Consider the following 12,334-nt stretch of genomic DNA (forward strand, 5'->3'; position numbering starts at 1 on the left):
CAAGCAGTCCCGCTGCAATCACAGTCCATGGTCAGCAACCAGCAGGACCACGATCCACCATCCAGACCAGAACGCCAATCCAGTCCTCAGTCACCGTCCACCGCCACGAGCCGCCGCGCGGTCCTGGTCCAATGCCCGTACCCGATGCCAATGCGACAAAGGGTCCACCACCAGCACCACAATCAGCCCACATGACACAGAATCCGCCACACTGGGTCCACCACCACGACCCCCGGTGCACGATCAACAAACCGCAATCCATGGTGCTGCCACAGAGGCCCTGGATCTGCAGGTGATAAAGCAAAGGGATTCCGGGGAAGGGGGATAGGGATGGAGAAGAGGAAGGAGAAGCTGGAAAAAGAAGCTCCGTGTGTCATTTGTCATAAAATACAACAAGTAACGTTCTGCCGCACTAATTAGCTCTAACTATAAGCTTTATCAAAAAGGAAGGTTTTGAGCCTACTCTTAAACGAACAGATGGTGTTTGCCTCCCGAACTGAAAGTGGTAGATTATTCCACAGCAGAGGAGCTTGATGGCTAAAAGCTCTGGCTCCTACTCTACTTTTAGAGACTTTAGGGACGACAAGTAGGCCTAAATTCTTGGATCGGAGTGCTCTAGTTGGTTTATAAGGTACTAACAGCTCTTTAAGGTAAAAAGGCGCTATATTATTAAGGGCCTTGAAGGTGAGGAGGAGAATTTTAAATTCTATTCTAGATTTAGCTGGAAGCCAGTGAAGCGATGCTAATACTGGAGAAATGTGCTCTCTTTCTTTGTTCTCGTCAGGACACGTGCTGTAGAGTCTTTAACGACTTACTGCTGGAGCCTGATAATAATGAGTTACAATAGTCCAGTCTCGATGTAACAAAGGCGTGGACTATTTTTCTGCATCTTTTTGCGAAAGGACATGTCTGATTTTTTAGATATTACGCAAGTGGAAAAAGGCGGTTCTAGAAATTTGTTTTAAGTGACTATTAAAGGATAAATCAGGATCGAAGATCACTCCCAAGTTCCTGACTGTTTTGTTGGAAGCAAGGGCAATGTCGTCTAGCGCAGCTATATCATTAGATAATGTATCTCTAAGGTGTTTGGGGCCAAGTATTATAACCACTGTTGTGTCTGAGTTTAATAAGAGAAAATTGCGGGTCATCCAGGTTTTTATGTCCTTGAGACATGCTCGAAGTTTAGTTAATTGATTACTTTGTTCAGGTTTTATTGATAAGTATAACTGGGTGTCATCCGCATAGCAGTGGAAATTTACAGAGTGTGTCCTGATAATGTTTCCTAGTGGAAGCTTATATAATGAGAATAAAATTGGGCCGAGCACAGAGCCCTGGGGAACACCATGGTTTACTTTGGTGCGCACAGATGACTCATCATTAATTTGCACGAAGTGGGAGCGATCAGAAAAATACGATTTAAACCAGTTAAGGCCGGTTCCATTAATGTTAATTAACTGTTTGAGTCTTTGTAATAGAATTTGATGGTCAATTGTGTCGAATGCTGCACTGAGATCTAACAGAACGAGGACAGACACAAGTCCCTGATCTGAGGCTATTAAAAGGTCATTAGTGACTTTTGCCAAGGCTGTCTCTGTGCTGTGATTGGCTCTTAAACCCTGACTGAAAGTTTTCATATATATTATTTTCCTGGAGAAACTCACACAGCTGATTGACTACCACTTTTTCTAAGATTTTAGACATGAAGGGGAGATTAGATATTGGTCTGTAATTGGCTAAAACCTCTGGGTCTAGAGTGGGTTTTTTGAGAAGGGGTTTGATTACTGCTATTTTAAAAGACTGTGGTACATAACCTGATGATAATGACAGATTGATTGTATTAAGTAACGAACTATCAATAAGGGGCAGAATTTCTTTAAGTAATTTTGTAGGAATGGGATCTAAAATACAGGTTGTTGGTTTAGAACCTGAGATTATTTTGGTAAGCTGATCACAGGTGATCAGAGAGAAGCTGTCTAAGTAATGGGTAGGATTCTCAGCCGTTTCTGAGATCTCTGTTGTTGGTAGGGTATTAGTGCCAATTGAGGGAGATGGTTGATTTTATTTCTAATAGTTAGAATTTTATCATTAAAAAAGGTCATAAAGATATTGCTAAGGCCGAATTATAGTCCTGCGACTGCAACCGCGGAAGGCCATACAGTTGCATCGACGGACTCGTTTTGATTTATGCTTCTCTAACGTGTTGCGCGTGTTGCAACGCAATTCACCGCCAGAACACTAGGCTGAGTAACGTTGTTTGTCGAAGACAAAACACACAAAGAAGAGACGTCTTCTTCTTCGTCGACTGTTTATTTAGATCGCCACTCCGGCTCCTCATAGCCTATTTCTGGCGGACAAATCGGCCAGTCAGTGACGGGTTATACAAGTGGTCATACTTTCGGATCTCTACTGCCAAGTGCTCATCTATTTGGTCCATATTCGTTCTTCTAAATCTTCCGTGATTTCCGCGTATTGTGGGGCATGAAACCGGAAACTAGACTCCAGATGGGATGTAGTAAGCAGACCAATCACAAGCCTTGCGGGCTGCGTGAGGCTCGCGCCGCTTTGTCGTATAGTTAGAAAAATTGACGGACGCACGCAAGCTGCCAGAGGGCACGAAAGGGGCGTGTTGCGTGTCTTGCGTGCATTTGTGCGTGCGTGCAACCCGACTACAATTCGGCCTTGACTCTCTGTCAGCCTGGCTACAGTGCTGAAGAGAAACCTGGGGTTGTTTTTATTCTCTTCGATTAGTTTTGAATAGTAAGCGGCTCTTGATTTGTGGAGAGCCTTTTTATATTCTTTAGCACTATTCTTCCAGTCTATGAGGTTTTCAACATGGTTGCTGGAGCGCCACTTCCTTTCTAGTTTTCTTGATAATTGTTTTAACTCATTTGTCTGGGAATTATACCACGGAGCAAATTTACTATGTTTGACATTTTTCTTTTTTAGAGCGGCTATTGAATCTAATGTTAATCGTAATGAGTCTGCAGAGCTATCGACGAGGTGGTCGATCTCAATGGAGCTCGGGTTTTTAAAGAATTTGTTGTTTATATCTACGGATAATACGGGTTTAAATGTAATTGGAATTATTTCCTTAAATTTTGCTACAGCACTATCAGGTAGACATCTAGAAAATTAGTTTTTTATTAGTGGCATATATTCAGTTATTGAAAAATCGAATGGTCTGATTTATCAGACCATAAATTATGGTCTGATAGAGCTGGATTGCGCGGATGTACTGTTAAATGTTCAATTCCGACAGCGTACGATAATATAAGGTCAAATGTGTGGTTACAACAATGAGTAGGTTGGTGTACACACTGACTGAAACCAATTGAGTCTAGTATTGAACTAAATGCTACGCTAAGGCAATCTTTCTTATTGTCAACATGTATATTAAAGTCACCAACAATAATAATTTGATCGGTCTTTAGGACTAAGTTTGATAAAAACTCAGGGAATTCCGTTAAAAATTCAGTATAAGCCCTGGGAGCACGGTAAACTACAGCAAATATGATTGGCTGTTGGTGTTTCCTGGATTGGCGTGGAAGACTAAGAACCAGACATTCAAATGATTTGTAGCTGAGTTTAGGTTTAGGATTAATTGATAGACTGGAGTTAAAAATAGCAGCAACTCCACCTCCTCGTCCAAATTCTCTGGGAACCTGTGAATTTATATGACTGGGGGGAGTAGATTCATTTAGACTGACATATTCATCAGGATGCAGCCACTTCTCAGTGAGGGATAATAAATCTATGTTGTAATCTGAGACTATTTCATTAACTAAAATAGCTTTTGATGACAGTGATCTAATGTTTAAAAGACCACATTTAAAAGTTTTAGTTCCCTGTGTTGTTTCAGAGGTTGTTTTAATTTGTATTAGATTATTGTGTGGACTTCTCGCTCTGTTATTTTTTTATTTCAATCATTTAATCGGACAGTGGACAGACACTATCTCTATGGGGTTTTGTGACTGATCCAGAGGGAGCGCAGAGAAGTGTTTAGCACTGCAGCTCTGCTTCCTGGTCCCAACTATGGGTTGTCATGTTATTTAAAAAATTAGACATGTCCTTTCACAAAAAGATGCAGAAAAACTAGTCCACGCCTTTGTTACATCGAGACTTTGTTACATCGAGACCAAGTGGGATGAACGCCGTCTCTCATAACAAGACCAGGTTTTCTCAAAAAAGTTAGCCAATTATCAACAAAGCCCACGCCGTTTACAGGACACCACCTCGACAGCCAGCGGTTAAAAGACAACATGCGGCTAAACATGTCATCACCTGTTGTATTAGGGAGCGGGCCAGAGAAAACTACTGTGTCTGACATCGTTTTTGCGAAAGCACACAACGACTCAACATTCACTTTAGTGACCTCCGACATGCGAAGCCAGGAGTCATTGCTGCCGACGTGAATTACGATTTTATTGTATTTACGTTTAGTTTTAGCCAGCATCTTTAGTTTAGATGCAATGTCGCCGGCTCTGGCCCCTGGGATACAATTAACTATGGTCGCTGGTGTCGCTAACCTGACGTTTCTCAGAACCGAGTCGCCAATAATCAGAGTTTGTTTATCAGCGGGTGCCTCGCTGAGTGTAGAGAATCTATTTGAAACGTGAGCTGGTGGCTCTTTAATCGTGGGCTTTTTAAGACTAGCACTATGCCCCCTCCGGACCGTCACCCAGCTGCCCTGGACTCCCTGCTGCACGGGACTAGTCAGTGGGCTGCTAGTTAAGGCTAGGCTACGTGCTGGCTCCGCGGCTAGCGGTAGCCGGCTAACTACAGCGAACAGACTTTCTAAGCTGCCGAGCCGAGCTTCTAAGTGGCTAAGCCTCGCCTCCATCGCTACCAACACACTACATTTATTACAAGTACCTCTACTGTTAAGGGAGGCAGAGGAGTAAGTAAACATATGCCTGGTAGACATATGTATTTCAATCTATATTCATAGATATTCATATATATTCAATAATATTTTGTATCCAAAAATGCAGAGGAGTTTGTTATTAATGGTAAATGGTTTTGTATTTATATAACGCTTTTCTAGTCTTGATGACCACTCAAAGCGCTTTACAGTACAGTCTTACATTCACACACACATTCATACAGTGCATCTAATCGCAGCACTTTGTTATTCTATGGGGGGCCATTCAGGGTTCAGCATCTTGCCCAAGGACACTTCGGCATGCAGATGGGTCAGACTGGGGAACGAACTGCCGACCACTCTACCCCTCAGCCACAGCCGCCTTATTATTACTTTATTAGAAGCACAACTGTGACATCCTGTCATTTTAGTTTGTTAATTTCAGTCTCTTTGTATTTTCTGTTTCCTGTTTATTTTGTAGTCCCGCTTTCCTTGTGTGTTTCGGTCTTTACTTCCTGTTGTTGATTGTCGTGCCCAATCCTCATGTGTTTCACCTGTGCGTAATTGCCCCTTCCTTTCCTCTGTATTTAAGCCTCTGTTTCCCTTTGTCTTTTGTCGGTTTGTACTCGTGGTTGTACTACTCGTTTCTACACGTAGTCATCTATAGGTTTGTTTTGTACTGCTGTCTCGTGCTGTTTTCCCCTGCGGATCTCCTGTGTTCCTTGTGCGCCTTGGCGCTCAACTTCTGCTCCTGCTCACCAGACTAGGCACCTGTGTTTTTCATCCCCGGGTTTTTGACTCTCCAGTAGTCACCGGTTATGTTTTGTTTTTGTCTTGTTTAAAGACCCCTTTTATATTAAATGCACCTTTTTGTTATAACCTCTGCATCCTGGGTCCATCTCCTCCACCAAACCGTAACAGCAACGTGCGTTTTGTCAAGTGGATTGGCCCTCCATGATGTGTAAACTAGCATGGACCCTCCTTCATAAAATGGATTTGGATAATTTATTCACACCCAACTGTCTCATAACTAATCAAAATTATTCTCACCCTTTTTCAATTCATCGTGGGACCCGTCAAGGCTGCCCTCTTTCCCTGCTTCCGTTTTCAGTTGCCATTGATTGAACCATTAGCTGCTAGCATCAGACAGAACTCTTCCATATCTCACATCGACATGTATTGAGACAAACATCACCTTTCTCCATATGCTGATCTATACATCTCCTACCCGCAAGTATGGATACCCCACCTTCTAACTCCAATTAATACATTTAGCAGTCTCTCAGGATTTTCCATCTACTGGGAAAAGAGCCAATTAATGCCAGTCTCTACGGTGGTCGATTTGACTTGTACTCAGTCCATTCCTTTACAAAAAGCCTTTAATAACTTATCTTATCTTGGCATGACTGTAACAAAAAATCCAGACCAACTCCTACGATTAAACTGGCAAAACAAAATAGAGCAAATTAAACGTAATATTGACTACTGGAAAACCCTTCCAATTCCTCCGTTTGGGAAGATAAACACAATCAAGATGATTGTACTGCCAAGCTTTCTCAATCTCTTCCAGTCAATTCCATGTTATATTCCTCAGTTTTACTTTAAGCAGCTGGATTCATTTATTATATGCCCTTTGGAACTATAAAGCCATCAGAATTTCTAAAAGGCTTTACTCTACCAAGTTTAACATGTATTATTGGGCTGCTCACTTGTCCATTCTGGCATTGTGGAAAAAGGCCACAGATTCCTTTCCATGCATGGTTACGAAGAAGTGCTTTACAAAAATACTTCCTTGCCCACTCAATAGCCCCACTAAAATTAAAAAGTCGTATTTTAGTAATAGTTTTGTAGTGGGCAGTTCTATAAAAATCTGGAAGCAGATAAAACAATACTTTAAGGCTCCAGAAATATATGTGGATTCCCCAATTTGTGAAAATAATACCTTTTTTCCTGTCCTGTCTGATACAGTTTTTTTCACATGTAAAAGCAGAGGTATCTGTATATATGTGACATATATATTCAGGGAAATTTTGCCTAATTTTCACAGTTACAAGTTGTTAAAATATCCCTAGATCAAGTTTTGTCAGATATTTACAGTTCCGTGACTATGTCAGGAAGCATATGCCTAGCTTTGAAGCATTCAATGAACATGGGTCCTTGGAGGCAATAAATAAATTAGATCCAGTAAATTGCTGGGCGATCTCCCATTTTTTATCAGATACTACATAACAGTGCTCGTTTAGACACATCGGGAATACAACATGCATGGCGGAGGAGCTGAAGGTGACACTAGCAGATGAGGTTTGTGACAAATGTTTAAAGAATATACAAGAATGTTCAGTCAATGTCAGGCATAGTCTTAAAACGTTACACAGACTCTATTATTCCAGGAAAAAGTTACACAGCTTTTCTACTGATGTTTCACCTGTTTTTAATAGATGTAAATCCATGATCGCTAATTTAACACATTCTTTCTCGTCATGCAGTACACTTTACACATTCTGGAAAAAGATTTGTCTGTTTGTATTATTGCTTAAAAAAAATTGAAATAAAAGCCTTGTAACCAGATTAATTTGCCTTCGACATGTTAAGTTTGTTCAAATAAAGTGTATGAAATAAAATAAAAAATCTTACTGTCATATTTTGCTGATTGGTGTCTGATCACGTCAATGTTAATTATTCCTCACAATAATTATTAACAATGATTTCCACAACAATGATGGTAGGAAAAATGATATATTAAAACATGCATCATTTATTTCTGTTAATCTGTTTCAACATTTGAAAGTCAGAGGTATCACATCGCTGATATTTTTGTAAATATCCTTCTTGACAGTTTTGTATGAATAAGCACATTTGTAGCATTTTGTTCAAAATCACACCTGTCATATGTTTTTTTTTACAAATTATCACTTCTAAAAAATTATTGGAAATCATTAACTGTCATATCTTGAAATCATGTCTTGTTTGTACTAACCACTACCATTGTAAAACAATTTAGCAAATCATGAACTCTGTCCAATGTTTTCACAAATTATGAGTTATGTAAAATAAAAATAAATTAACTCTTTCACATTTTTAAATGAATCCTATTACATTAGTACTAATCACCAAATCTGTAGGATCTTTACCAAATCATAACATCTGTTACACTTTTTGGACAAATTATTTTGCACATTTTTGTGCAATATTTGAGTTTAATGTCATTTCAATGAAAATACGTTATCTCTTTATTTGTCTGTAGATGTCTGTTAGTGGGAAGCCTGGCATTGCATCCTGTTCACCAATGTACTGTAATCTGGTGTATAATTTGACGCTGCAACTCTGAGTGAGTCTTGTAGATGTGCATCAGCTTGTCTCAGCATAGAGCAGTGGTTCTCAAACTTTTCTGTCATGCCCAACTTTGGAGCTAGAATATTTTTTAAGCCCCACCCGTTCCCCTGCCCCAACAAAATTATGACAAAATGGGCCAGGTTTAACATGTGTATTTACACAAAATACACATTACTTTCAGCAATTTCTGATGTCCAAAAAAAAAGTTTTTCAAACGACTTTTTGTGACAGAACAGTGCAATACCTTTGCTTAAATTCAACTTAATGAAGTACTTTTGGTGACATTTATCACTACATTCCTCCATCAGTCTGTACTTAAAAAATAGAGAAAAAATGTATTCAATTATAATCACTTTGTTACAACGATGATAAAGTTTCTCTGTCTTCTAAATTTGTTGGGTCTCATACTGTCAGCTTCCAGAGTTTTCAGACCTAAAATACACACTGGTCTCTCCTCATGTCCTCCTTCATTTACTGTGAAGCCTTAATCGTACTTTCTTTTCAACTTGGTGATTGATCACTGTGTCTTGTTTGTCATTGACTGTCTGCTTCACGGGAAAGAGCTCTGATCTCACTGTGTGTCTCTCTGAGCGAATGAGTTGGGGCGGAGCACACACACACACACACACACACACATTTCCCGCTCCTGGTATTTCATGCTGGCCTGATACAATGATGATTTAACAAATTAACGTGAACGTGCATTCACTGTTGGCGAAAAATATACGCGACATGCACAACACTGTACAGGGAGCCGCTGGAGAGCGGCGGGTTGCCGACCCCTGGCTACGGCGAAATAACGATTTGTTTACTGTTCCACCGTTAAAGAGATGCGGACGTCAAAACATTAGTTCCGCCTCAAGTTTCCTCCTCCTGGTCGCGCTCCCTACCCGTTATGCCTCTGCGCCACACAGTTTGAGAATCACTGCCATAGAGTGAGATGGCGGTTTGACCTTTTTTTTTATTTCAAATTTCATTTATTTTTATTTTATTTAGAGCATCCTTGCGGGTGACTCACAGGTTCACTGCGGGCAACCAGGTGCCCACGGGCACTGTGTTTGCTACCTCTGATCTAAAGCCATTTTCAGACATGACCTGCAGGTAAAATCCTGAGAAAAGGCTACTGAGTTTACCCGCAATCAGCCTTTTACACATGTACAACACAGCAGCAGGTTCTCTGCACAGACGACTTCACAACAGCAACAAATCCTCTGCATTTTTCAAGTTAGAGATGGAGCCATTTGGTGCAGAAGAGACAGGAAGCGATGTATTTCCTGGCAATGGAGATCAAGGGATTTTCTTGACATAACACAGACATTTTGATAACTTCTATGTGTTTGACATCGCTTTTTCACCAGGAGATATTTGTTTTCATTGCATATGTTGCTTGTGTCATCCCCTGCTGTTCACACATTGACTTCTGGATTTCTATGGACATCATATTAGAAGGACTACTCCACTCAGACATTTGTCGGAGAAAATGCGGAGGAACTGCAGGGTCCAGTGCATGTCTGAGCACTTGTGTTGTTCCTGGTTCGCCCAGAGTGTGTCTCTGCGTGGTCATTTAGACGGGGGTGTGTCCATTAGACCAACAGAGAAGCCTGTGTGTTTTGCAGTTTGCCGTTCTCCCAGGTTCGACCAGGTCACGATGTCGCTTCAAGTGCATTTCACCAGAGGACAGGTTCTCGAACAGCTATTCTCCAACAATCCTCTGATCCCGAAGAGGACTCGCAAGAGCAAGTATAACCCTTGGTTACACTAGAACGAGTGTTAATGTGGACCAGGATAGGAGATTCTAGGTTAGTAGGAGCCCTGGACTTTAGAATCAATAATGAGAATAACACAATTTCTTAAAATTAACTTATATTTAAACACAACTGCAATTCAAATTTGTTTGACAATAGAATACAGCAAAAATGTCCCCCAAAATAATAAACAGAAATAAATCAAATAAGAAAAGTGTGGACATAAAAGTCCATTCAATGTCTGTAAGTCCAGTCTTAAATGTCAAGTTTGTAGATTGTTTTTGGGCCCAATTCGTCTTTGTACAGGGTCTGTCCTACCGCACGGTGGAGAATTCTTTTCTTCAGCAAAATCAAAAACCTGACCTATAAACAGGTCACACATGTATATCGAATGTATCAATAAAACTACAATTCTTTTAGATCAAACTCAATGCTAAATTAAATAAGAATACTATAAAGTTCAAGTATTAATATATAAACAGAATCACTTTGACTTGACATATATTCATACACATATTATCACTCCTTTGTTTTTTTATGTAAGGCACATAATGACTACATGCTAATACTGAAGCTCAATGAGTAGAAACTCCACAGCTATTGGACAAGAGTAAATAAACATGAAGCAGTGCTTTAAATCTGCCCTAATAACCTTTATACTAACATAGCTAGCAAGGTAGCTTTTGATATTCACAAATGACAATACACAATTAACATAAAAAGATCTGAGGCGACAGAATTGCGGTTCGCTCACAACTATTTCCCAGATCTTATATGCTTACGCTATTGGCGAATGACAGTGGAATTTTACATTATAGCCGTTAGCCTAGCGGCTAGCAGACTTTTACTACTGTACTACTCACCGTTGAATTGTAAGACTCCCTGCACCTTTCAACAGGTCAGCAGGGTTACTTCACACATTTACACGGAAATTTGATCTGAGCAAAGCAGAGAGTATGCTTCTAGCTTGAATAGCAAAATAGCAGACAGGATGTAGACAGGTAAAAAAAATTGACACAGAGTAGGTTAGGCAGATGGCTGGTACCTCCCTCTATTGGCTAGAAAACGTAACAGCATGTCAAAGTGTACATTCTCCCTTTCTCTCAATATATTCTCACTGGTTTTATCTAATGTGGGCTACACAAGACCGAGAAACGGACGGAGAAGCAGTCCGAGAAACGGAAGGAGAAGCAGACGAAGTCGACGACAACTACGACCCAGTGGGTGATGCTGCTGCAGATTCGTCAGAGGAAGAAGAAGAAGAAGGACAAGACCATGGCACCACCACCACCGGACTCTTGGAAAGAGAGACCTTCCTGTCAAGAAACAGAGAAATAGCAAGGCTCCTCGAGGGCGTACAACCAAGAGAAGGGCCGCTCCTCCCCCTCCTCCTCCTCCTCTGCTATGGGTCAAAGCGCTGCAGCTATCCCCATCGGGGTCCTCCGGGCCCCAAGATGCATGCGACGTCCCGCGCCGGTGACCTAGCCTCGACCACCTGTTTGTCAAGCCGACGGTAGAGCACATCATCCTGGAGATGACGAATTGGGAGGGTCGTCGAAAATACGGCGACGGCTGGAAAGGGATGGACGAGACTGACCTGCGCGCATACGTAGGGATGCTGATCTTAGCGGGCGTGTACAGGGGTAAGGTCTGCACCAGCCTGAGCGACGCAGAGAGCGGCCTGGCGATATTTCGTGCCACAATGCCCCTAATAGTCTTTCACACATACTCCAGACTGCTTTGCTTCGACGACCGCCAGATGAGATGCGGGAGAAGAGCCACGGAAAAATACCGGCTGTGCGAGAGTTCTGGTTATTTTTCATGGCTTATCTAGAACCCCAGCAGGAGCTTCTGTATCCCTGTGTGGGATTTTAAGATCTCTCACCACCCACAGCAGCCAAGTCGCAGTGTTTAAACCTAGAATACACATCCACCGAGCTCCAGCTCCTCTCAGGAGCTCCAAGGACCAGCCTAGCCTCTCTCACCATCCACACTGGCCCCGCAGGGATCCCCCTGGTACTCGTTTTGTGTAGTAGAGGTCGAAACCTAAGTGTTTCACTTCGTTTCGCCTATTTCATGAAATTGAACTACGTTTCGCCGAAAACCAGGTTTCTGAAATCGTACGGGATGTTCTCTGTCAAGGGGGGTGAAACCTGGACATCGCAACGATCAGCATAACTTTTTTCTCAATCCTCTCGATAGCTTGTTTCTTGCTACTTCAACACTCAATATAGATTACATATTTTCAATTCCAAGCATGAGCCCCTGGGACTATATTCAACACTTATAGTCAGATTTCGAAAAAACCCTGTTCGCTATCCGACACTTAGAATAATCACAGGCCGGTGTCCTTTCCGATAGTACATGCCCAGCAACCCGGCCAAATACGGGATCA

General features: G+C 41.5%; 1 pseudogene; it reads right to left on the reverse strand.

The window, feature by feature from the left end:
* Positions 1-422: 422 nt before the first annotated feature.
* Positions 423-3,884, reverse strand: LOC128450383 (uncharacterized; annotated as a pseudogene).
* Positions 3,885-12,334: the final 8,450 nt, after the last annotated feature.

This window comes from Pleuronectes platessa, chromosome 11 (assembly GCF_947347685.1).
Source record: "Pleuronectes platessa chromosome 11, fPlePla1.1, whole genome shotgun sequence".
In the NCBI taxonomy this organism is placed as follows: Eukaryota; Metazoa; Chordata; class Actinopteri; order Pleuronectiformes; family Pleuronectidae; genus Pleuronectes; species Pleuronectes platessa.